The sequence below is a fragment of the Myodes glareolus genome, chromosome 4 (genome assembly GCF_982192425.1).
Source record: "Myodes glareolus chromosome 4, mMyoGla1.1, whole genome shotgun sequence".
NCBI lineage: Eukaryota > Metazoa > Chordata > Mammalia > Rodentia > Cricetidae > Myodes > Myodes glareolus.
In genome coordinates, this window is record NC_142029.1 from 70,255,307 (window position 1) to 70,281,893 (window position 26,587).

General features: G+C 42.7%; 1 long non-coding RNA gene across 4 annotated transcripts in view; it reads left to right on the forward strand.

Moving 5' to 3' along the window:
• The window catches only part of LOC125388949 (uncharacterized), a 247,947-nt gene that overhangs the window by 215,930 nt on the left and 5,430 nt on the right, over nucleotides 1-26,587 (forward strand). For 2 of the 4 annotated variants that reach the window (XR_015001600.2, XR_015737714.1), the window contains one exon: nucleotides 865-3,432. The exons of the other annotated variants lie outside the window; for them this stretch is intronic. This is a non-coding gene — a long non-coding RNA (uncharacterized LOC125388949). Of the gene's footprint in view, nucleotides 1-864; nucleotides 3,433-26,587 lie in introns of those variants that run through there. 4 annotated transcript variants of the gene reach the window in all.

A 26,587-nucleotide genomic window follows, 5' to 3' on the forward strand; every position in this document is an offset into this window, starting at 1 on the left:
ACCAGAAAACACTTTCCAAATGAAACACTGACATCTTCAACGCCACCTGGAAATGGCCCCGCCTCTTTTTCTGTAGGAGCCCTTTTTAAGCCAGACTTGCTTCCCCAGTCTCACCATAGTGTGCTTATATCTGACTAATTTTCTTCCTGTGGGCTGCAGTATTCCAGTAACTACTGCCTCTTCCATTACTTTCTCCCCTCTTCCCTTTCTCCTATTTTCTCCCCTTTTCTTCCCTCCATTTCCTCTCCCTTCTTCCATTCACACATCTTTCCCCTTCCTTTTCTTTTCCTTTCTCTTTCTTACTACTCTGCCCCCTCCCCCTTCTCTCCCTTCTTTCCTTTCTCCCTCTTTCTTTTTCTTTAAGTACCATGGGCCAACTTCTATGCCAGGCACTGGAAATACCAAGGTAATTTCAAGGGGTCAGCAATTAACATCCAATAGTTCCAGGGTCTTCCTTAACTCCTGCATTGTTAAACAGCTAGGCACCTACACCAACTTAGTTTACCTTCATTCCTAGGAGTTATTTGAACGTGCCCTGTGTCCCGTTGTCTTTTGCTCTCTGCCTCTGTGTCCTATTTCCGCGAGGGTAGACTTGAAGCACTCTTCTCAGGGTTCTCATGTCAACACTGGGACAAGGCCACTGCTTGACTGATCCTTGAGCAAGGGGAACAATGAAGAAAAGCCACTTTCTGTTGTTCAAGTGATGTAGCCCTTCTGCTGTGGTCGGAAATAGCATTGGTCTCGAAGTGGGTCACAAATTCATTTTCATTAAACAGTTGATGTGATCACTGTCTGTGATGTGTTCTGTTATCTCTTTAGTTGTACTAATGTTCCTTTCAGCTTGTCCTATAACCCCTTCCTCAGGAGTGTCTCCCAAGTGAAAGGACACAGACTGCGGGGACTGCCAGCCTGATGGGCGCTCGTGCCAGCTGTGAAGCTTTGAAACAAAGCAAGTGACCACCTGAAGATACCCCTCCTGCCCAGCAGCCCCCCACATGATGCAGTTGCAGCCAACAGTCATCTTGAAAAGAAACAGAAAGACCCAGACCATTCATGAGTCATAAATTTGCCTTTCCTCATGTGCATTTGTCTGTCTGTGTTCAGATTCACATGCCATCTAGTTTTGAACCAAGTATGGATAGGAGTATTAGTCTGCTTGGGTAAAGGCAACTTTCCCCAGGTGTGTTAACGTATGACGAGACTGGATTTTCTGGGAAGACTGGTGTTCAATCAACATATAGTATTTGTTCTTGAACAAGATCCAGAAAGTTCAAAACAATGTCTCCACAGGTGGCCCACAAAGACACTCATGCCACCACGCAGAAACACAACATCATGCCCCCAGACTCTGAGCGGCAAGTTTGACACCGTGACATATAGCAGCTGCTTCCAAGGGTGGAAATCAAACTGGGCAAGGGTATCCTAGCTACCCAATATGTAGTGATAAAACTGATTCAGTTGACAATAAGAGCAGAAATAAAACAAAAGACGATGGACTCAGAAGAGGCCAAGTTGATTTGCCTAAGGGAGAATGTTGCCCTAAAGAGAAAATATGAAGTGAACCTGAAAGAAGGTTAAAAGAAAAGTGTTGCATAAATGGGAAGGTAGGAGAAAATAGAGTCCTTAAAGTGGACATGATAGTATGCAAGGGCAGGGCATAGGAAATCCTCAGGGTGAGTTTTGAAGGTGGCAAATACGTCAACATGACTCCCCCCAGTACTCAGCACCCCTCTCTGTGCGTCTTATAAAGATGGTGCACACATGTATCTTCCCTTTCATACCCCAGACATCACCTAAGCCCAGCTAGAACTAAAGCTCCAGTTCTCTGTCACAAGAAAAAGAAGAAGGCAGTTGGTGGCACCTGCGTAGAACTCACGATTCTTTTGTTCATAATTGCTAGTTACCAAATTTCTTCAATTTGTGAAGCATTTTGCTTAAGAAATTTCACGACAACTATGAAAATCATACATTATTCTTGCTTCTTAGGTGATTAAACTGATATTGATGAGGCTAAGTGCCTGGCCGAGGTGCTAGGTGCAGCTATGAACATTCAAGGCTGTGGTCACAAAACTCATGAGCTGAAGTCTGAAGCCAGAATTTTGTGATCAGTGCCAATGCTGTTGTCCTTTTCCCCACAGCCCTTAACGTCTATCTGTGCAAACAACTCGCTCTTCTGCTTACTGATGGCCTCAATGGTTTTGCATGTGAATTACACGAGAATGATAAAAATGTGTTTTCACAACAGAAAATTGAGCATTTAGTGGAGGAGAGCCTGCCAACAGTCTAGATATTTCCTTTGCATTTTGGTCAGACATCATGAGACTTTTGACACAGATACCTCTTACAATATCTTTTTGACAGAAAACAAATCTAGAGTCTGTAAGAAAAGTAACTTAAAGAAAAATCCCAAACAGCTCAAACAAACAAAACAAAACAAAACAAAACAAAACAAAACAAAACAAACCACATATTTGTAAGTGGCCCAGAAAGGACAAGAAAGTAGGCCTTCAGTTGTCTTTCAATGGCTTTTAAATGATTCCACCCTGCCCCAAAGAAACACATACTTCTATTTAATTAAAGGAGGTACCATGTCTATGTGATCAAGGAATGTCTCATAGACCAGATTTAATAGATCTCTCCATTCCCGTCCCCTCTTTGGCCACTTCATGTCAGTGTGAAATACAGCTATGAGCTAGTGTATTTGGGTCAAGAAGTTGTCAATAATCTGTCCCCAAGGAGTATCAAATAGCTACAGTTGTATGCATACTGTTTCATTAATGATATTCCCAATCATGGAGTCATTGGTTCACCTGTACAGGTTCAATTTCCCATTGGACATCTTCTCAATCCACTTGGCCAGTGTTCCACTTTTGTAAACGCTGTGAGTGCTCTTACCCATGGCTGTCTCAGTGCTACTTAAGTGTTAACAATGACCCCTAGTCATTTTGTGTTGTAATCCTCGTTTATTCGTATAACTAATTCAAAGATATTTGGTCCATAAAAATATAGAACTAAAAATCCCATTCTTGCTTCCAGCCCCTCTGCCTTTGATTGACATTGAGCAGTGATTAATAAAGCGGCTGGCTACATAACATAGATGCCCAAATTGTGATTTTTGTCTTCAAGGGGACAATTAAGCTAGGTCTACTAAGGGACAGATGTTTAACTTTTGGAGATACCTGGATATTTAACCGATGTAACGTTTTACTTAGCTGTTTGATGTTGTCATATGCAGTCCCCATCATGGTTCTGGCTGTCTTGTTTTTTCAAACTATTTGTTGGCTCTGTCTCACACTGTTCTCACTGAGTTCATAAATAAACAGGTTTGTTGTGAATGAGTAGCCCAAGCACAAAGTGTGACTTTGTTGACATTTTATGAGACTTTTCTAGGTCCTTGACTCCAAATAAAAGAAAGGTTGCATTAACTGTGAACTTGTGTTGATTTATTGGAAAAGACAGCTCTTATAGCTTGCTTTCACTTGCATACGTATAAATCAAAACTAGTTTGTGATCCATAAGGACCAAATATCTAATTAGACAAAAAATGCTAAGTTAGAGACAATTTCTAAGTTATCCCATATCACCTTTAAATGCTATCTATGGTCATCTGTTCATGTTAGAAACCCATGTTCAGTCTTTCCTTTTCACATGCCATGGCGGGGAGTTCAGGGTTCCCCTTTGACTTTCCCTTTTTTCTTCTGTTCAGATAAGTGTGCTTCTTCCCATTTTCTGTGCTAACGAAGTAAGAAAACATCTTTTCCCATCTGGAACACTGCCTCATCCTACTAGGATTTCCCCATAGAAGTGTCGAGTGGAACTCAGAGAATTCTCCGAATCATAACATCATTCTCCCAGGGTTAAAACTCTTTGTAATTACCGTTGGCCTTAAGATGTCATGGCACTGAGAGAACTTGCTGTTCTGGTTCCTTCCTCCAGCAGGGCTCTCTCAAATCAAATCCCCATCTACCTTTCCCATCATGGGCACAGACCGTCATCTCTGTCTGCTCTTCCTCCCTTCATCTCCTCAGTTTTCATGCATGGAACCTTTTGTCTTTACCTCTCCAACATCCCTTTCAAATTCTACCATCTGTTCTTCAAGTCTTAACCCAGCAACCATTTCCTTTCAGAAGACTCCATCGTAGACATCACTAATTACCCATATACTGACTTCTTCACCAAGATGCACTCTGTTTTATTGGTCATTTTCCCCTCTATCAATGATGATTTTAAAACTAGGGATTTTCATCTGAACTATGAACACAAAAGCATGACTTGTATGGTTATACTCTGAATTGTCCCATGATTGAAATATCATACGTACTGGACTATCAACAAAGGACATTAACTTGTTAGCCGTAAAGATGCCCAGAGCACTAGCAAAGAAGGATCGCTGAAAAAGTATGCAGCGGCCATTCATAGTGCAATGTTAGGTCCTCCCACAATATCTGTGGATTGCATGGCTCATTTGGATCCTTAGCAAGATGTAGTTTGATCTCTTTTTTCCCGAGCCATGACGCTACTATGTAAGAGATATATCTTTGGATATGTAAGGACTCCTTCCTTGTCTTGAGGATACATAGTCACGGGTGATTCCCGTCCGTTCATCCCAAGGATAACTGAGTGGTATTACCAATAGGATTAGCAATGACTTTGTTTTATGCATCCACAGGCAAACCAGAGAAGAAAATGGAGCTCTTACTTAGTCCGTAAGGTCAAAATGACAGTGACTCAAGTAGACAATAGATTTGACCAGCCCTATGTTAGTGGAGGGTTAGACAGATTTTATTAAAATATTAATTATTTATTGGGAACATGTCTATTGCATGTATGGCATATACCAGCCAGGTCCTTATTGGATATTAGGAAAACAGCAGGAAATAGGACAAACGTGGCTGCTGTATCTATAGTGAATGATATGAATGGAATTATTTTAGTTACTTAGCAGCACCCAGTAAATGAGTTCTCACACTCAGTTGCCCTTGGTCACTGCCTAGGGTGTTTGAATACTGACACTCAGGTTTCTATTTTTTTCCAAAGCTCTTATAGAGCTTTGAATAGGCAGATAAAGCTGAGAATTTGTGACCTATTGGGATACAGTATTACAAGGTGCTCTGACGTCAGGCCCGGGAAGCTGAAGCAGAAGAACTGCAAACACAAGCGCTACCTGGAGTATAGTGAGCTCAGGCTCAGCTCGGGAAACTGAGACCTCGTCTCAGAACAAAGCATTAAGGAAGGCTAGAAATGGATGAAACCCACTGGTAAAGACACTTGCCTAGCATGCGCTAGGCCCTACCTCCAATCTTCTGTACAATGAGTAAATAAGCCAAACAATACTAAGAAAACTAAGAATTTGGTGTTGGCAGTTGATATCAGGTTAGAGCCGAAAGGGGGAAATTTAAATTCATTTGTTTAACTTATCTTCATTTCATTTTTTTGTCAAATTACTTCAGAAGACAAATCAATACTTAAGTCACTGAGTCGACCAGTGTTGCAAGATAATGACTCAGATATGAGCCAAATTAGTTTCTAATTTTAACAAATACTCTTTGCTATAGTAAACTGCCCCAGGAAATAAAATTACCTTCAAACCAGGAAAGAACCAGTATCCACAAAATCATGATTTTTAAAAGTCAAACATCAAATATGAGCACCATAAATTCTCTTTGCTAAAAAAAAAACCCCACATGTGCACATATGTATAACACACACACACACACACACACACACACACACACTCCAAGAACAGGAGATCAGGTCTCCAGGCGGTCTAACTGCTTTCCTGCAAAGATCAACGTGCCTCCATGTCCAACTGCACTCTTAACTAGGAAGGATGCTCTGCCTTGGAAGAGCAGAGATGACGGTGGGAAGAGAAAAATGGAAGAGCGCACTGTGCTCTTGTATCCTTGCTCCCCGCCTATCTCATTTCACGACATTCCATTCTGTTTAACGCTTTTCAGCATAGGTGAAATCTGTCAGTCTGTCTCCAATTAGCAAATAACTACTGCTTTAAAAACAGCTTCGGTGACCTGTCCACCGTGCCCAACTTTCAGGTTCTTCTTATGTGAAGAACTGTGAAGAACATCCTGGAACTCTCTCCACTAGTTCTCGTTTTCACAGCATGGAAGACCACATGGGGAAATCTGTCTTTCCATTTTCTAGCCCAGGGGTTCTCAACCTTTTTAATGCTGCAGCCCTTTAATACAGTTCTTCATGCTGCGCTGACCCCCAGTATAGATTATTTCCATTGCTAGCTCATAACTGTTATTTTGTTACTGTTATGAATCATAATGTAAATATCTCTGTTTTCCAATGACCTTAGGTGAGCCTTACGGAAGGTTCCTTTGACCTCCTAAGGGGTCGTGACCCACATGTTGAGAACCACTGTTCTAAAGCCATCAAAAATCAAACCAGTGTGTACACACTTCCTTCGGCACACGTTTTGGTGTTTGAGCATCTACAGAGTTGGGAAATTCTTATTCCTGTTTCAATTCCCTCACGCTGTTGTTTAATCCCATTTTCTCTTGTTCCCCATGGAGAGAAAAAACAGCTGGCTCCCATTCTTTCTAAATTCAATCTCTTCATGAAGACACCTACCTCTCTGCTCTCTCTTTTCTGGGATGAATAACAATTTCCCATCAGGAATCATCTCTTGGATTGTGCGTGCTCACTGCCATGTCAGTATATGCATGGTCATTGCATAATGTTCTTATTTCCAACAAGCTAAGGCCCAGCACAAAAAAACAAGCGCATGGATTATTATTTTCATGAATGAAGTTATAGGTCCAATAACAGACAATGAATAAATAGTTGAGGACGATTGTCTTCTCATAATCACAGGTCAAAATCTATCATATTTTCTTGTACAAAGTATTGACAAGCTACTGCTTTGGGGAAGGTACATTAAAAATTTAAATGACCAGGTTTCAATTTCCTTAAAGGGAGTCCCCCCCATCCTGTGCCCTACAATGGAATATTCCATTTGACATTCCACAGCAGGAGCCACCATTGCTTGGACAAAAATAGATACAGTATAGAGCATTCAGTCAATGGAGTAATCCAATTGTCTGAACATTCTTCTCTGCTTTGTCATTTACATTTTAATAAATCCCAGAATACATCAAGCTGTCCTGCATTGCACGAGTGTGGCTAACCACGTGTAGTTACCATATGCAGTTAGGAAATCCAAACATGCAACTCCTCTAATGTGCCAACATTTGCTTTGCATAGATTTTTTTTCCAGATCCTTCTATGGTACAGAAATACACTCCCAAATTGAAAACCAATATTTCTCAATACAATTGCTGTCATCCACTGACATCTCATTAGTATATTCAGATTTTATAAATAAGGGAAGCTGTAGGGTAGAGGGTGGGTGTGCCATTAGGTGATCTTAGAGTTTTAGCACCTGTGAACTCCAAAAATGATTCTACAGATGGCAAAAAAAAAGAAAAAAAAAGACATATACCTATTTCTGTCAGTTTCCTTTCTGTTCACTGAGTAAGTTCATATAACCACATTTTAAAGTCACTTCACATCCCACACTACCAAAATCCCAGGCAAACCAGCCTTAACAGATGTGTATGTGTGTGCGCATGTGTTTGCATGTGCGTGTGTAATTATTTTTATTAATCTATATGCATAACTTAGTTCATGCATATATTGGCCACCAGCTGCTTCAATGTGTTGAGACATTTGTTTCCCTGGCTTAACAGAACCCCGTGAATTTTTATGTTGCGTCAGAGCTACAGTGATGGAGTGGCTTCAGCACGTTGAAGATTGTCAGGTGGCATATCTGTGGTTAGGAGAGATGTCTGAATAAAGAACTCTGGAATAATCTCCACTCTACTATATATATTAGATAATAATATATTATATATTACTACCTAGAGTGATATATTATTATATTAATAATATACTATCACACATTAATTGCAATAATATATTGTGTATTATATAATATATAAATATATAGTGCAGGATATATAGCATAGCATATATTACTATATATTATATATAACTCTACTTTAATATATTAAATAGTTATATATAATATGTGTCAACATATTATATATTAGTAATATATATTATATATACTAGCAATATGTATGATATATATATATACTAGTTATATATACACACACATATATATCTTACATCTCAGGCATGAGATTTAGGTCTAATTTTGGTTACATCTTTTGTCCAGAATTAGCTAAGTTGTTTAATCTTGCCCACTAGAAACTCATTGTAGGTTTCTCCTCTAAACTTTCTGATTACTGTTTGGAGTAATAATTGCCAAAAGTCCAGTGCTATTTCCAACATCAGTGAATCTGCTCACTTTTGAACTTGAAATGAATTCAAGTGCTAAAGGGACCCTGGAAAGAGTTCACTTTCTTACCGATGCTCGGATTGGTTAAAATGCTTCCCATGGAGACTGTGAACAGTTCCCTAATGGAGTCAGATGCTATGTGGAGGGGCCAGGACTGATACCATAGTGTACTGGCACCAAAAGGAAGAAGATAAAGGCCAGTTACACCGTAACACACACACAAGCCCATGAGTATTTCTTGGATCCAGCAGGTGCCCTTACTCTTACCAGAGTGTAGCAACTAATGGGAAAACAGGACCTAGTTCACAACAGAATAGCCAACCACAGAATAACCACAGTCTCATGCAGACCCTGAGAGCAGGGCCCTCTGCAGCTTCCTGCTCTACCTGAAGGGTCCTCAGTACATGAACTCAGAAAAGAAAAAAATGGACGGCAGGTTATAAGTGTAGATGACACTAGACTTGAATAAGCAAACTATCTTACCCCTCAGTGAGGAGAATTTTGAGTCATATGCCAAGCCATGAAGTTCAAGAGACCTGTTGAGAGTGTTGTCCTCACGAGTAAAATGCCCCAGGTTCTAGATCCAATTCTATCTCTACGGTTTGAGTGTGGCTTGTTTGCCCCAGGGTTCCTGCATTCTCCCAGCTGACACTGTGGAGAGGTGGTTTGGAACTTTTAAGATGTGGGGCTATTTGAATACCTGTAAGCTATTTGGGGGCGTGCCCTTAAAAGCATGAAGGTATTTCTTGTGGAAACCTGATTAGTTCTTAAAAGATTATAACAAAAGCCCGAGCCTGGGCCTGCCTAATCTTTCCTGTTTCAGGTATTCATCTCTTCCTCCCACTCATGCTTCTGCCAGAAAGTGATGTAGCCAAGAGAAGGTCCCGGAAGAGCCTGCAGTGTGTAGTTGGAAGGAACCTTTAGACTCCAAACCTGCGAGGCAAATAAACCACTTGTCTTCCTAAAGTTAACCTACCTTAACTATTGTGCCGTCATAATTTCTAAACACAGAACAACCCACCTTTCTGTAACTAATTTTTTTCTCAAAGTATTCTGGACTTGACTCAGCTTTTACATACAATGAAAAACACAGCAATTGCCGTATTTATTTTGCAAAGGTTTTAGAAGTAATTTTAGCTGCATTTTTTAGACGACCCCAAGAGTACACATACCCCTGGCTTTTGGATACTCAGTTAACAGAAGCAGGGAACAGAGCGTTCAGAATGGACTGCGGATGTTTGGGTCAAATTTCCTTGTGAATTGCAGGTTCACAGACTTTCAGAGGTGAGGAAGTCACCCACACTCACCTCTCTGATCAGAAAGTCCAGCTCAGATGGTTTAAATACGAGTTCCCTAGACGAAACCACCGAGGCCTCCTCCATATGCCCTTGTGATCCATAGTGTCTGATCTCCTCTCTGTTCACCAATCCTTCAGATAGGTACAGGGAAAAGGATGTCCTCCCAATGCCTTCCCTTCATCAGGCTGTACATACTAGAACAAACCCCTTCATCATCCATGTGGGTGTAGCACCTGTGTGTCTACCTGCCCCCTGAAGTTTGCTCCTCTGAATTGAATTCAGTTTTGTAGAAATACATTCACAAATAGAGAAGGGGTATAATTGTGGCAGAGCCTTACATTTCTATGAACAAAAATTAACGTTCATCTTCTTAGGAAACATTTAACAGTGTCGGAATGACACGAATTGAAGAAACCCAGGCTAACTCCAAGATAAACAAATTATATTTTCTTTATTATAAGGGGCAAACTCATGAAAAAGGAACGAGAAGTCCAACCCCAGTTGTGCATCGCAGGAACCACACACACACACACACACACACACACAGAGAGAGAGAGAGAGAGAGAGAGAGAGAGAGAGAGAGAGAGAGAAGCAAACAACCCTGGGCAGCATTTTTCTCTGAGTAGAGGTCACGCCCTAACCTGATCCCACCTCTTAAAGATCATTGGCTGACAGAGATTCCCCACCAAGTGCCAACCCACATTGCCCCACTACATGACTCTATTTTAAATTTCACATGTGGCCCTGCCAAATACCCATTTCTTCATCCTTAGATTCAGGCAGGCCAGACCCCAGTCTCTTAAAACAATTTTATATTACTTTACTGTGCGTTTGCAATGCATTTGTGTGTGTGAGGGCACCCATGTCTGTGTGTGGAGGCCAGAGATCAAACTCGGGGATCTTTTCTTCTTACTTAGATGTGGTCTCTTACTGGTCTGGAGTTTGCCACCTAGGCTAAACAGGCTGGCCAGCAAGCCCTATGGATTCACCTTTCTCCCCCTCCCCAGAGCAGGTATTAGAAGCACTCACCACCAGGCCTGGCTTTTAAACTATGTGCCATCCACATGAAACGCATGTCTTCTCTTTTTTCCTCCCCAAATAAGCTTATTAGGTATGTAAATATTTCTCTAAGTTTTCTAATTCACCAGATTCACTCAGACTTACCCCAAAGAAGCAAAACATTAAGTGACTTGTGGAATTACAGTTCCAGATATTATATTATCCTGTCACAAACTGTATTAGAATAGTTCATGTCAATATGTGTGTGTATACATATAGATGTATGTGTATGTACATATGTGTGTGCACGTACAATTACATACGCATCCTTCAAATAGTTAAAGGGGAAGTCAGGCTAGGAAGCAGGCATCTAGGTTGCTGGCAGTGACAGGGGGAGCTGGTTGGATCAGCACTTCGCTTCAGTTAACCAAAAGAGGGAAAACTTTGTCTTTGAGGAATGGAGACGGCCACTGCTTGCGCTGATGCTTTTAGTAACTGCACTTGCCTCTTTCTGGGTCTCTTTCAGGCTGTGAAAGAAGAATTTTGGGGCAACTGGCATTGGGATTCTTGTGCCCTCACAAAAAATGAGTATAAGTAAATATGACTTTAGAACACACCTTACTGGTTTCTCTTTGAGTAATGATTCCCCATGTGAGAAGAGGAGATGATGGGAGGGGGCTGTGGCCCAGGACTGACCCAAGTGATTTAGTTACAGAGTGCCTAAAGGAACTCATGACAAGGCTTTTCAACTCACTTCAGACTCTCTGAAAAATCTGAACACCATGAAAAAGCTGTTACACCACCTGAGCCCGGAGGACAATTCGTGCAAGGCTCCAGGGGGTCTCTCTACACTATCAGATGCCAGTGGTGTCTAGAAACCCTTTTTCAAGTTTTCTCTTAGTCTTCCTGTGTTGAGCCTTGGCAACTTGCTTCTTCTGTTTCATTTGCTAGCGATCTTTATTTCTCCCTCCTTCCCCCTCCTCCCTCCCTCCCACCCTCCATCTCCCCTCCCTCCTTTTGTTCCTCCCTCCTTCCCATCCTCATTCTCTGTCTTCTTCTTCTCTCTTCCTTTTCCCTTGCTTCCTATCTTTCTTCCTCCCTTATTTTCTCTTTCCTTTAAAAAAAAAGATTTTTATGTGTGAATGCCTGCATATGTGTGCGCTGCATGCACGTCTGGTTGGTGCCCACGGAAGCCAGAAGAAGGAAACAGGTCCCCCGGAGCTGGAGTCACTGATGAGATCTCCAGAACTGAAAACCAATACCCAAAAAGGCTGCAAGTGTTTGAGTGTGGTGTCTATGTGGCTTCATTTCTTATTCTACCACTCCCCCCTTGGGTAGTTCACCTTCATACCATGTACGCATGTTGTATCAAGATGCAGGCATCTTATCTGTATAAAAACAGAGAGCATCATCTGACTATCTGTACTTTACTTGAGAGGAAAGGAAGAAAGAAGACAAAAGGAGGGAAGGGAAAGAAGGGAGGGAGGAAAGAGAGGGAAAAGGGAGGCTTCCTGAGATGAATCCTAGGTTGTCGTTCTGTCTGCATTCCTTTGCGCATCTTTATCTCTTTTGTTCCTGGTACCTAAGAGCTGGAAGTGTAAGCATTGTCAGACCCATGCAGCTTTCTTTCCCCTTCCAAAGGTCAGTACAGCTCACTGTCTCACCACCATTGCTTTCCACACCACCGCTGGGCTCTGCAGTGACCTTGAAGGACAGCTAGACACTGACCACTTGGCCCCACGAACAACTTTTCACTCAGTACATGTGGGAGCAAGACCAGGGCTGGCATTTCTTGCAGGCTGCCAGGTGGTTGCTGTGGATCCTGGCGGGGCATACTGCTCAGTGCTGCTCCGGTTCAAAACCATCCTTTTGTCCTCCCTGAATTTCTCTTCACTAAGACAAACAAAGGCTGTTCCTTTAACCTTCTCCAAGGACACAGATTTCTAGGACTTGTTTGTTCGTTTGGTTTAGTTTGGAGAGAGGCTGGGTTAAACTCATGGAAACCCTGCCTCAGCCTCTCTCACACTGGGATCATAGGCATGAGCCACCACTCGCAGATGCATAAGCATCAGTCATTAAGAGTTCTAAGAATTTTTCTGAACCTATATGTATCTGGATTTCTAGATATGAGTCTCTGGCTAATTCTAAGACACACACGCATTCACACAGCCCCCACAGTATCCCCTATGGTTGACTCCAAATGGTCAGGGTGACCCTTATACCTTGTGTGCACAACACCTATGAGAGACTATCTCATCTTGATAAAGGGGACGTTGGAGGAAGGAATAGACAACACGAAGATGTACATTAGAACTCTGCTCTTTAGACTCTGAGTCTAAAGGTTCAAGCAGAGATTTTGGAGAATTTGTTTTTAATTTTTTGAATCCTAAATCAAGTGCAGGTCACAGAATTAAGAAAAGGCCTCTTGATCTCTTAACACTGCCTCCCACCCAAGAAAGAAAGAAAGAAAGGAAGAAAGAAAGAAAGAAAGAAGGAAAGAAAGAAGGAAGGAAGGAAGGAAAGAAAGAAAGAAAGAAAGAAAGAAAGAAAGAAAGAAAGAAAGAAAGAAAGAAAGGAAAAACAAGTCTGAGAGCTGGAAAGATGTCTCAGTGGATAAGAGGTTTTTGGAGCAAACCCGAGGGCCAGTGTTCAGAGGGCCACGCAAAAGCCGGGTGGGTGTGGCAGCCCACCTGAACTCCAGCACTCTCTCCAGGCAGAGGCTGCAGCTCCACAGGGACAGGAGTCCAGAGTGACTACAGAAGCAGCTTCATCTGGGTTCAGGGGAAGAACTACCTCACTAAATAAAGGGAAGGGTGCTGAAGGAAGGTGTCGTGTCAGCTTCTGACCTCATGCAGAAGAGCACGGATTGGCATGTATGTCACAGCCAGACACAAACACCCACGAAACACGTGCCTATCATACACATGCACACACAATTGCTTTAAAGTCACAGAACTGCGTAATTTTGAATCCAGATTGCTATTGGCTAGGTATATAAACTAAGATGAATTTAGAATTCCACCAAAAGACTAAAGGTGCAAAAAACTTTCCTTTGACTTCTAGCCTATGATTTTGAATCAGGGCCCTGCCACTGGATTTTAGTTTGCTAAATGTAGTAATCAGAGTCCAGTGTGTCAAGAGATCTTACCTCCTGTGGTAAAAAAATTTCTATGTCATCCTACAAATTGATAATGAATTTTTCTACAAAGTTACTATGTGTGCATAATGATGGTTTGGAATTTGTGGAAGAGGAATTGAGATTTTATGCATATTTCTAGAAATGAATAAAAGAATTCAAGGGGGAAGAAATTCCTCAACATACCAGTTTTATCATTTGTATGCTTTCAATGTATCCTACTCTTTTGCCTCCATGGGCCTCTGTCTGCTTTGTCACATCCCATCTTGCCGTGTTGTCATGATGAAGCAAATCGATGGTCTAACAGTCGGTGAAACTGCAAAGCTGGATTGGGTGTTCTTTATGGGTCCTATTGTTTGGCACCCCCCAAGCCACTGGTGTAAAAGTCAAGGCATTAAGTACTTGACTGACACACAAAATATTTCAAGGAATATCACCAAGAATATAAATAGCACCGGTGGTCTGAGAGTCTTTCATCCAAATTAGGCTAGGTTAATCACATCATTGCAATACAATGCACAGAATTATATACATCAGCTTTGCAAGTAACTACTCACCTGTTTGCCCAAAGCAGTATAATAGTTTGTGTTAAACCAACAGTTAAAAAAATATTATAGCACCAACTGGCTCTATAGCATTTCAATTATTTGCAATGCACTTTGTGTTTAACTCATCCAGTAAACATTAATTGAGGATTTACTATCCTGGGACTGTAACAATAAATAATATATAACCTAGCCCCCAAGGTGCTCGCCCAGTGAGAAAAAGGAGGCATGTAAGGACATGCGGGTCCTAAGGAACATTCAGTGCCAGGAAAATTAGTGGTGTAGGTTTCTACCTGGCTGAAAAGAGAAGCAATACCTTGAGAATGGTAAGAGATAGATTTGAGAGATTCTACTGAAGGATGACTGCCCGGTGCTTTCCCTGGTAAGTGAACGCAATGAACGTGGTTAGCCAGCATAGATAGTGAATTTTGCATTCGAAAGTCAAATCAAAATGCCTCTCGGATGCTCTAGGAGACTATGTTACCTCTGACACCATTCCATCTGTTCTTATGCGTAATTATGTCAAGTGCATTAAAACACATTTGCAAAAGAGTCACTGGGTGGAGAAAACAAGCATACTCTTTGGGCTGTCTTCCTAGTCCCGATAAAATGCATTCACTTTAGTAGAATACTCATTCTTTGATATAGCAGGATGCTTGACTCTTGAATCATCTAGCGAAATAGATAGTCAAAGGTGTGCACCATGAAAGGCATGAGGTCCTCCTTTCTTTTAAGCAATGGCATTTCTCGGAGGCTCCTGGTTAATATCACAGCATATAATAAAGACAGACAAGTGTCAGTGCAGTAGAAATGGTTGGGCGTATACAGGGATCAAACTTGACCTTGTGAATAGCAAGATCGTACCATCCATTGTAAAGTCCTATGATGACAGAAAAAGGTGTCTTCATGGTTTGAAAATTTTTAATGTCTTCTTAGAAAGACACACACCTCCATGCTAGTTGTGTGACACATATCTGTGATCTTAGCCTTTGTGAGGTTGAGGCAGGAGGAATGTCATGAATTTAAGGCCAGCTTAAGCAACATAGAGAGATCTGGTCTCAAGGAAACAAAACAAAGCGATCTTGCCTAATTCTAAATGACAAAAAAGCATGCCACCAACCCAACATACTGAATTAATTCTGAGCTACCTCTCTGAAGGAGGCTTACAGAAGCCTTCTGTAGACCTTTGGAGAAAATGGTCTGTTTTCATTACTTCTCTCTCACTGTGAGAAACCACCATAACCAAGAACATTCAAAGAGTTTATTTAGGCATATGGTTCCAGAGGGATAAGAGTCCATCGCGTTGAGGATTCATGACAGCAAGAATCAGGCCTGGCAGCAGGAGCGGCAAACTAAGAGATCACATCTTTTTGCCACAAACAAGAAACAGAAATTAAACTGGACATAGAGCAAGGCCTTAACCCCTCAGTGCCCACCTCTCGTGATGTGTGTACTTCCTCCAGCAAAGCTGCACCTTCCCAAACATTGCCGCCAAGTGGAGGCCCAATTGCTCAAGTGGCTGAACCTATTGGGGACATTTAAAACATCACAGAGTATGTAGCCCATGATTTGTTAAGTGTGTCTCCTGAACTCCAGAGGTCAAAAGATAATCCCCATTGACCCAATGCCAGGCCACATTTAAAAGTAGGTTTTGAAAGCTTTAAAAGTCATACAAAAGCAAGTCATTGTACTCAGTCGCCTGTGTTATTTTGTATGAGAGCTGGTCTCCACTGTAGCCCGCCTAGAATGCTCTGCCGTGATGACAGGCTTCTTCACTGAGCAAACAAGTCCTCCTTCCAGCTGAAGAGTTATTGCTATTGCAGATAAAGTTACGTCATAAAGAAGTTTAAAAGTTTATCAGTTTCTGCATCCTCGCGTAAATGTGTATGGTATGTGCGTGTTTTGTGTATATAAATGCATAGAGTGTGTGTGAGAGAGCGAGCAATAAAAGGAGGGAGGACACACATGCACAGAAATACAGAGGGACCCAGAGACAGAGACAAAGAGAGCTGAAGTTTGGAAGCAAAGCATTGCTGACCTCGAATTTACCAAACTGCGTTTCTGTTTCAATATCAGCCAGCTGAACCCCTTTGTGATAGTGAACAGTAGGCGAGGCAGCTATGCGTGTACTAAGTAGATCTCCGCACCCTCTTCGTTCAGCTTCTTCTTTTCTTGCCCCTGGCTAAATAACCAACCATGTGAAGTTCCATGACTACTAAAGAGCACATGCCCTTAATATGCTGTACTTTTATTATATAATTGATGCGCACGGGTCCTTTGGGGATCAAACATTTGTGCACCTAGCACCTTTGCGTCAGAGTGGGCGCTGTTCCTCAGGAGCCTCAGATGCACTCCTGCAGCGATGAACCTGGAGGGGATTTCCCACTCCTCACCTCAGTGTCTCTGCCCAACCCTCTGCTCTCCCCCACCTCCTCCCTTTAGGGCCTCAGGATTCTTCTCGGTACCTATGAGAATAACTGATGGATTAATCCTTCTTTGAGATATTATTTAATAAGGTGGGTTCCTCCCAGGGGTATTAGCGCTTTAATAAAGGAGCCTTATACACTGTAAAGTCTTAAGAGCTTAGAGCAGGATTCTCCCAAGACAGATCTTTTGACACGGTGGAAGACATGTGAAGGTGAAAGGGAGGGGCCTGGATAAATCACTTTTATTCGTGTTTCCTAACACCATTTAGCTTTGCGAAACTGTTAAGCTGACAACGTTCCTCTTTTGTTCACGAAGCTTCTCCTTTCTCTATTCCATGTTCTCATTCGTCTAGCTACTCGGCACTCTCCCCCTTGTTCTACCAGTCTCCAAGTTCAGACCCACTGGAGTCTAGATGCACAGATATACCCAAACCGGTGTTCTCTCTGCTGTAGGCATCTCCATGTGACTGTGCCGGCAAAACTAGACAAGTTCATCTGCTCCTATGGGGGAAATCCAGTGATTAGCCAGTCTCTAAAGCCTCCGTGCAGTCTCCTGGAGCCCAGCACAGCACTCTGCAGACAGTTCACCATGCATCTCAAACCCTTAGTGCATTGTCTCAGAAGCCTTGCTGTGCCTTCTCTGACTCCTTTTTTAATTCTTGCGTTATTAACCTTTGGAGAAGGACCTAGACGCCATCAGTACCCCTCCACCTGCCTTCTCCTTGACCAGGAGCCACCCACCACCTCAGTTGCTCCCACAAGTGCAGCGACAGCTGTGCTTAGAAACAGAATCTAGCCTGAGCCCAAGACATCAAGGCTTGACCGCACCTCTCACCTTTGATCCCACCTAACCTTATGACTCACTGGACTGCCGTCATCCATACACCCTCCATACACCCCGCAGGCAATCATCCAGCTCACACTGGCTGCGGTGCAGATACAGAGTTGCCTATTGGCATGTAAGGCACCGCAGGATTTTCTTTTAACTTCAAGGTTTAGCCGCAAAAACAAAATAGTCACAGTGAAAGGCTGAAAGATTGACGGCATCCTCAACATCACCTCGTTTTTCCTTAGGATTTTTCTTCTCTACACACCCGGGCTTATTATTAATTCATTGAGCTATTCCCCGCCCCCATCCTCGAGTCTTATCTCTCTCCTCCTTTATCCCTTTCTTCTCTCAGCCATTCCTCTTATGGCCTGCCTCCCTTTTCTCGATACGCACTCAGAATGATGAGCACGGATGCTCATCCACACACAGTCTTAGAAACCGATTGTAGGGCAAGGTGCCCTTAATGGCCACTCTGTTCCGTTCCCTGCCATCAAGCCTCAGCACTGTGTGTGAGCCACTGCTATCAACATTTCAAATCTGAATTGAAACATCAGTTCCCCGAGGAAGCCTTTCGTGACCTGCCCCCAATTAGATCTTGTCCCTTTGTTTGTGTTCTCACAACTTACTGTAATGCCTTTCCCTCTGTCATTCATGGATTGCAATTATATATTTGGGCTGGAGTTTGACAAATGCATGTCCCGTGCACTGGCTATATGGGCTCAGTGTGTGTGTGTGTGTGTGTGTGTGTGTGTGTGTGTGTGTGCAGATATGAGTCTTTCATTCACCACTGCCTCACTCTCCTTGGTATTAGTTCATTCTTGGCTCCTGGTATTGGTATTGGTATTGATAAGTGCTAATTCATGCTCACGATTGCTAATGCTAACCTTATGGTTAGCTAACTTTGTCTTTATTATAAAACTGAGTCTGACTATAGGTAAGATATTTATAAATTAACTTTTTATTCTTTCCTTTCTTCATGAATTTTTATTCCACGCATCTGTCAAATAACAACAATACACACACACATGTGCACGCATGCATGCACACACATAATGATGATAATTGGAAAAAGGAAATAAGGATGAAATGGAACTATGGCCTCATAAAAGAAATGTGTCACTGTGTGGAGGACAAAAGGCAGATAGTACACGATTCTAATTCAAAGCAGAAACTGTCTGCTGCCTAAGAGAAGTGGATTTGGCTTACAGCCTGGAGGAGGAGGGGAGTCTCCACAGAAGAGGTAGTCTGTAGCAGGCATTCAGATTAAAAAAGAATTTGTCAGGTGGAGGTGGAATGAACGGTGTTCTCCCTAGAGGGTCACACACATGCGAGCAGACGGTGTGGTGTGGGAAGGATGCAAACAGAGATGAATAGGAGAGGTGGATGCTGTTTGCTTTGGCCATTGGTGGCCTGTGGGAATGCTTAAGCTGAAAGGTTAGTTTGGAAGGTTCACTCAGCTCTCCAGAATTTCAGTAGGAATTAGCCACTGTGTTGATCATGTGATCTCCAGCACAGCTGTTTCATTGATCCCTATTTCTGGAGAGAGATCCAGTGTCTGGGGTGGTATACCTGTAGGCCGGGTCCTTGTGTTTATTTGACAACCTCTTTATGGACTGAGCTATGCTGTTCCCCATTTCCCAGAATAGGGTCCCTGACCTCTGCTGCTCTGGCTTGGCATTAACTGCTGAGTCTTCTGGATTCTCATTGTCTGTGGTTAGAGATTTGACATTTGCATGGTCACTGTTGATGCTCTGTCTTGAATGGGCAGCTCATCGCACGTCTTCTAGAGCTGGGACTTCCTACTTCTAATTTCAGAGGAGACCAATAAAACTCATAAATAGCAAAAACAATTTCCAAACCTCATTCTTTCCTGTCAAAAATGGAGCTGGCATTTGGCTCATCATCTCTTTTCCTTTTAAAAAGAATGAGTAAGTGCAAAATTTCCATACAGCAGTAAAGTCTAATGAGCCCTTACCATGTATTTATGCCACATGATTGTGTGTGTGTGCATGAGATATTGTATGTGTATATTTGTGTGTAGGTGTGAACACCCATGCTCATGCATGCAGAAGCTGGAGGATGATGTAGGGAGTGTTCTGTTGTTTTCCACCTGTGTACCAGGTTTTTCTTTTAGGGCCACTAACCAGTTTCCAAATCATGACAGTGAGATGTTTGTTAATTATGAATGCTTGACTTTAGCTTATTCTTGTTTCTGGTTAGTGTTTTTTCTTCAGCTTAAATTACCCTTAGCTTTTTGCCTTTTTTTCTGTATGTCCTGCTCTGTGTCTGCTGGCTAGCAGCTCTCTGGCTGGCCCCAATATCTTCCTCTTTCTCTCCCTCATTCTCTCCTCTTTTCTTCTCTCATTCCCCTTGAGCCTAGATTTCTCCTCTTATTTATTCTCTCTGTCTGCCAGCCCCATCTATTCTGCTCTCTGCCTAGCTGCTGGTCATTCAGCTCTTTATTAGACCAATCAGGTGCCTTAGGCAAGCAAAGTGAAACAAATGCACATCTTTATACAATTAAGCAAATGCAGCATAAACAAAGGTAACATGCCTTTACACATTTAAGATAATATTCTTCAGCATAGGCAAACATAACACATCTTTACAGTTAAAATAATATTCCAAAACACGTCTTAGTTTTTGAGCCATCAAAAACTACATCAGCAGCTCACCATTTCTCCTGGCTAGCGAGCTCCCTAGATTACCACCCCTTCTCCCCGCTCCCTGCCCCAGATGCTGGAGTTGCAGAGACATGCAGTCACACGTAGCTTGACATGAATCCTGGGTGTTGCACTCAGGTTCTCTTGCTATCACATCAAGTGCTATCAGCCCCTGACTCACCTCCTCCGCCTTCCAAGAGTTATTGTATACACCAAACAGATCCATGACCACAAACATTTGTGAGGCACAGCTACTGCTGCCCTCTTGGTTACAGATCAGAAAATAACCATGAGAAATTTCAAGTAGTGTGCCTTTTCAGGGGGTCGGTAAGCAGAAGAAGCTGGGTCTGCTGGGTCCCCAACAGTCTCACTGGAGCCTGAGATGTACTGTATGACAACATTGTAAACTTTATATGTCTATCACTCTCTCTACATATATATACACACATCCCTATTCATTGTCCCATATGCAATAGCTGCTAAATAAATTCCCCAATGCCATCTTTCTTTGATGCTAACTATATACTGTGTACTTCGATTTGTCCTCTATGGTTTATTCACCAGATGCTCAGATATAGGGCATCCCTGACTGATGTCCATACTGCTGTGCATCTATGCTTTGTCCCGTTGCCCTTGCAATGATGCAGTTCTATGCCCCATTTCCATTCTGTTTCCCATCACGTCCCACCTTCTCTGTTCTGGATAATCTCAAGACAGCATGTACTCTTTAGTGCCTACACGCAACACAACAAGTCCACATTGCCACACTCCAGAGAACACGCCTTTCATGGACTTCCTTTCCTCTACCACCACTCTACGAGCTTCCAAAGACTCAGGAAAAATGTTTTGGGATAGCCATCATTGAATTTAAAAGACGAGATGAGCCGTCACTGTAGACCTGTGTTGTTGTGCCAGGCTCTAAGCATTTCATACACGTCCTGATTAGGAGTCACAGCAATCTAGCTAAGACTTTTCCTCCTGGGTCTAGGAAGAGCCAGTTGCTTACATTTGATTCCCAGAACCCAAGTGGAAGAGTTGGGTGTGTTGGCACACTCTTTTAATCCCAGTACTGAGACACAAAGATAGGATGGTTACTGAGGTACCCTGGAGAGTGTGCCTTGCTCACTTGGCAAGTTCCCGGTCATAGAGAAACCTTGTCTCAAAAACTAAAGCAGGTAGATGGTAGCCAAGTAACGGCCCCTCAGGGTGTCTTCTATACACATATATACATGCACTGACACAGGTCTGTACCTGTACACACACACAACGCACGCACATATGTGTGCCTGCATAGAAGGATGGGGTAGTTTTCTCCTCATTTTATGGAGGAGAACTCAAGCTCAGAAAGTGAAGTTTCCCACAATCAGAAGTTTGCAGAAACACTACATTACCAAGGCAGGCTCTGTAGTAAGACTTCAACGCTCTTCTGTTTTATTAGCAGGTGTTTTTTAGGGCCTACTATGAGCCAAGCATTCTGTTAAGTGCAAAAAGAGGGCCATGACCCAGCTGAAGAGAGCTCGGGGCACTGTAGAAAAACACATGATCACTGAGAACACTAAGTGTGATAAATGTCCAGAAAAAAAAAGATGAGGTAAGTGTGCTCCCGTGTGTTCCAAAAGTGGTAAATAATAAAAGCCTTCTTTAGAAATCTATATCACACTTAATAAAGTAATTACTTCTTTCCTTTCATCTTTATTCTTCATCTTTTTTTTAAAACTCTCATTATTAAGGAGTTTATTAGAACAACTAAGGCTTTTAATAGTGTGTAAACCATGTAATTGTTCTGCCTACAAACTCTGAAACGATTGATAGGTACCATCTTAGGTCTATAGAGGCTTAGAAAAAGCTAGCCATCAATGACGTCATACAATATGTCTAAAGGAAGTTTGTGAGGGTCCGTTTCAATCCTATTGAGTTCCCTTTGCCGGAGAGGGCAGGAAAATCCAGCTCCCAAGCTCCAGTGTGGCAACAGCAGGCTGTGGGCCGTGAGGACTTTGTGCCCTGGTCTTGTTTACAGTTTGTCTGAGGCTTCTTGAGCTCAGTCCAGACAGATGGACTCTTCCTCCTAAATATCAGACCTGATCTTTTCAAATAAAACAGCACAGAGCACGTTAAAAGCTTTGATCCAACTGTTTACTTTGCATTTGTGTGTGTTGGGGAAATGGGGACAAAGGAAGGATTTATTAGGCCTTGCTGTGGGTGGCCAGTGCCACCACTGGGCATGTGAGGGGGAAATTTGTGAGGGCTCTGACCACGCACATTTTGGCCTCTTGTCGGTATCCGGATGCCTGGGGCTTTCACTAGCATCTGTCAACTGTTTCAAGAGCCTCTTTTTTTTTTATTCCAGCCTTTTTTCCCTTCACAGCAAATTCCCCCTAAACAGTGCAGTCAACTGATCAGGCCTTTTCTGTGCGTCAGGACAGGTGGGAGTGTCAGATCTTAGGACTCTCCTGTAAAGTTTTGCGGCATCTCTGGGTGATCCACTTAGCTGTTCACAAGTGACCTCATATTTTCAAAGCACCCTGCATGAGATCACCTATTTGATCCACAGCCTTCTGAAGCAGGTGGTTATGCATGCCTCATCTCTTTCTTCATTATCGGCCTTTCACACAGCACACACATACACTCCAGGGGCATTTCTATGTTCTGTCCACGAGAAAGGAGAATCTGACTGAATCTTGCCCTGTGACCTCAGAAATCCTCCCATTCCTGCAGAGTGGGTGATATTTGGCCAGGTCAGAGAGGTTTGGGCTTGTTCCTTGAGCCAAAGGGTTGGTATGCATTATCCTCTCACCAAAGGGTAGAGCTGAGCTAAGACTCACGCTAGGCATCTGGGTCCGGAGACATGTTTAGTTTGTGCTTCATCTTCCTGGAGTTGAGGACTGGGCTTCCGATGGGGTATTTGTCCTCTAAGCACCAGCTGAAAACTCTTTCCTGTACCAAATATCGAGTGCAAGGACAATCAATCTCAGGACACACTCCTTTAGGTCTCCTCTCTGGGTCTGCCCGCTTCTTTATTGGTGTCTAGTAGAGACGGGAAACATCTCTAAGAAAAACTGCAGTGAAGATTTTTGAGACGGAGCAAGGGGTCAGAATGTATAGCCCTCTGGAGCTCAGCCACCTTCCCCTGAGCTGCAGATTTGATGAGCCCTGACTGGCACTCTGAGTTGGTATCCAGTGTCCGGAGTCTACACCATCCACGAGGGCTCAACCACCATCACCTGAGCAGGAATGGAGTTGGGGCAGAGAGATGGAGATTTGATTAGCCCTGACTGTCACTCTGAGTCGGCATGCAGTGTCCAGAGTCTACACCATCCACGAGGGCTAGCAGTCTTACTGCTCAGCTCTAGTTCTCCCTCCTTGCCAACTCCACCCAGGCCCCAAATAAAACTGTTGCACATGAAGCCTATGGTCTCTGGAAGATCCAGGGAAAGGAGCATGGCGATGAATTTAGAAATTCCAGAACAAACCAACACATGAAGCTTAATGAACTGTCATATTTAATGAAATTAACTGCCTTAAAACAGAAACAGAAACAGAAACAAAAACCTAGATTTTTAAAAAGAAATGAAGCCTTTCGGGGAAATGAGAAAAAAACACGTTTTTTTTTTTCTTTCATGTTTATCAAAGGTTGTTTTAAAATTTCTAGTTGATGTGTGAGAGAGTGGGAAGGTATGGAGAGAACTAGGTGCTGTCATTTAATTGCTTGTAATCTAACTTGGCTTTTTGTTCCTATTTTCTTCCTTTCTTTCTTTTCTTCTTCTCCCTTTTTTCTGTATCAGTTAATCTGTTGGTTACATTTTCAGCTTTTCTTTGCTTCTGGTTTCATTTTCAGATGAAAAAATGCTAGGCACACAGGGCTGCTGTCTGGTTGCCATGGTGACCACAGCCTATTATCCTGCCTTGTCATTCATCAAGAAAGAATTGCACTTGACAGAGGCAGAGGGAAATGCCTGCAGTCTGCAGCATAGGAGGGGAGGGGGAGCTTTTCTTGTCTTCTATATACGTAAAGGCCTTTAATGCCCGTTTAGTTACATGTTTTATTTAGCATTATTTATTACTCGTAACGCTGATAATTGATACCTGTAAAAATACAACCCCTCCCTTCAACGTATTTAACGTGCAATTTGTCCATTTGCTTTGCTTTGCTTTTCCTATTTCAGCCCCATAACCAGTGCTGCACCCCCACTCTCTGCCACCACAAATACTGAGTCCATTTCAGGAATAGAAACCGCCGAAGGATTGCATTCTCCACGGAGAATGGTCGCTGTGAAGGTAGCTAACCGAGCCAGCTCTCCCGACTTTCAGAATCAACAGTTCCTGCGTCTTGCTGCTCCTAAAACTGATGAGTACAGTGCATGACCAATGAATAATTGAATCTGACTACTGATTAAATTATTTCTCCAGGTGTGCCATGTCTATGAAATACAGCGCCAGCCAAAGAATTCCAAACTCTGGCGCTCCTTCCATGAGATAATCACAAACAAAATCACGGCTGTTTCTTTCACAAATTTGGATCTACATCGTATCCATTGTTCTTCAAAGGCAGGAAAGGGCTCTTGCTTATTATCTGGCTGGTCCTCATTAGGACCACCAGAATGAATCCAAAGCACTTCCAAAAATAAAAGGTCTCATGACTTTTGTATGTGGAAACACCTAGACTTTTGTTTATTTTTTTCCAAGTCTGATATTTTCCACCTCATTATTCAACTCTTAAAACGTCTGTGTCTGGCTGGGCCATTTTAAACACGTTTGCTGACGCCTTTGCTCTCAGGGAACTCTCTAGTTTCCTTGTTAAGGTGAGGAATGTTGTAAAAACAGGCAGTATTCTGAGTTGGGTCCTCTACGGGTGGTGTTTGGACGTCGGTTCTTTTGTGTCTATGATCAGGGAGAAGATGGACAATGTTTACACGTCCCCGTGAGTTGGTAACAGGGCAGCAGGGAGCATAGACGATGCTGGTGGAGATTGAACCACACTGCCTTAGGTGTGGGTAGGCAACTGGAGTGAGGAACGTTGATGTCTGAAGTTTCAGTTCTGCTCTGTCTGAAGGCAATCTCTCGGCTGGAGGTGGAAGGTAACTAGCACATGCATGTCGCCAGGCGGAATCCCTTTCCACTGCAAACAAAAAGCGGAGACGCACACAATTATTTGGTCAGTTTGGTATTCGAGATGGTTCAGATTCTAACCTTCCCACTACTTCCTTAATTATCTTGATAATTTTGGCAAGAGGAGGTTTGGGGGTGGAGAGGGATAATTCTGAAAGAATTAAATAATTATAGCTGTCAGGAAATCCATCCAGGATTTTATAAATTCCTGCATAACAGTTCAAAATCTCTTGATTTTCATTTCGTCTGGCTAAGCCCGCAAGTGCAGGCCTCACAACATCTGTTAGATACCCAGCCACAGGAAAATTCTGGACCCATGGGATGTGTTTTGTTTGCTTGTTTTTTATCTTAACTTATAGAGACCAAAAAGCAACAACAACCGAAAAGAGAACATATATGTGGGGCTTAGAAGCCTGCCTATTTCTTTCCGGCTCTCAACTTTTCCTTGAATGCTGCAGTCACGCCACTGTTCATTTCCTGTTAAACTTCAAACCTGCCTTTTGATTTCAAATGTCCCCTAGGCTAATGTTTTCACTGAAGAATGAAATGAACAGGCAGAAACAATTAAGAGCGCAGATACAGTGAAAATGAACACTGCCTGGCGCTTTCACACAACTGGAAGTGGATGAAGGGATCTTGCTTGGAATCCGATCCTCCAGCCGCCGAGCTCCCACCTCCCTCGTCATTTTTCTTTCGCCCACCCCCCAGTGCACACCACTTCCCCTTTATGGAAGAAAAAGATCGAGGCATACAAAGAAAGGCCTAAATACTTACAGGCATGGGAAATACTTTCTCTGCCTGTTACTAGGACCGGATAATCTCCAAGAAAGAAAATCCACCTAGACGTTTTAAACCCTGAATGTCTCCCAAAGCCTGTTAAATGTTCACATGTGTCTTCGTGAAATTTGTAATATGGATTGTTTACACAGCCCTGATTGAGGGCCTGAGCGCCATTAAAAAGGATCTAGTCGGTTTAGGGACAGAAAATTGTGAAAATCGGGACTGTTACCCACAAGGAGAAGTATGGGTTTTTCCTTTTTTTCAAAAAATAGTATATGGCCCTTGATCTTAGAAGATATTTCAGCAACCAAAAGTGAGCCATTTAAGGGCCTCCGACGTTCTAGTAGGAATGAGCAAGGCGACAAGGAACTCTCACCAGACAGATTTGCCAGCACGTGGTGATGGCATCACGGTCGCTCTATGGGAACCGGCACTTTTTCCTGGAGCCACACTGAGATTTTACGTGGTAGGAGCTCAGC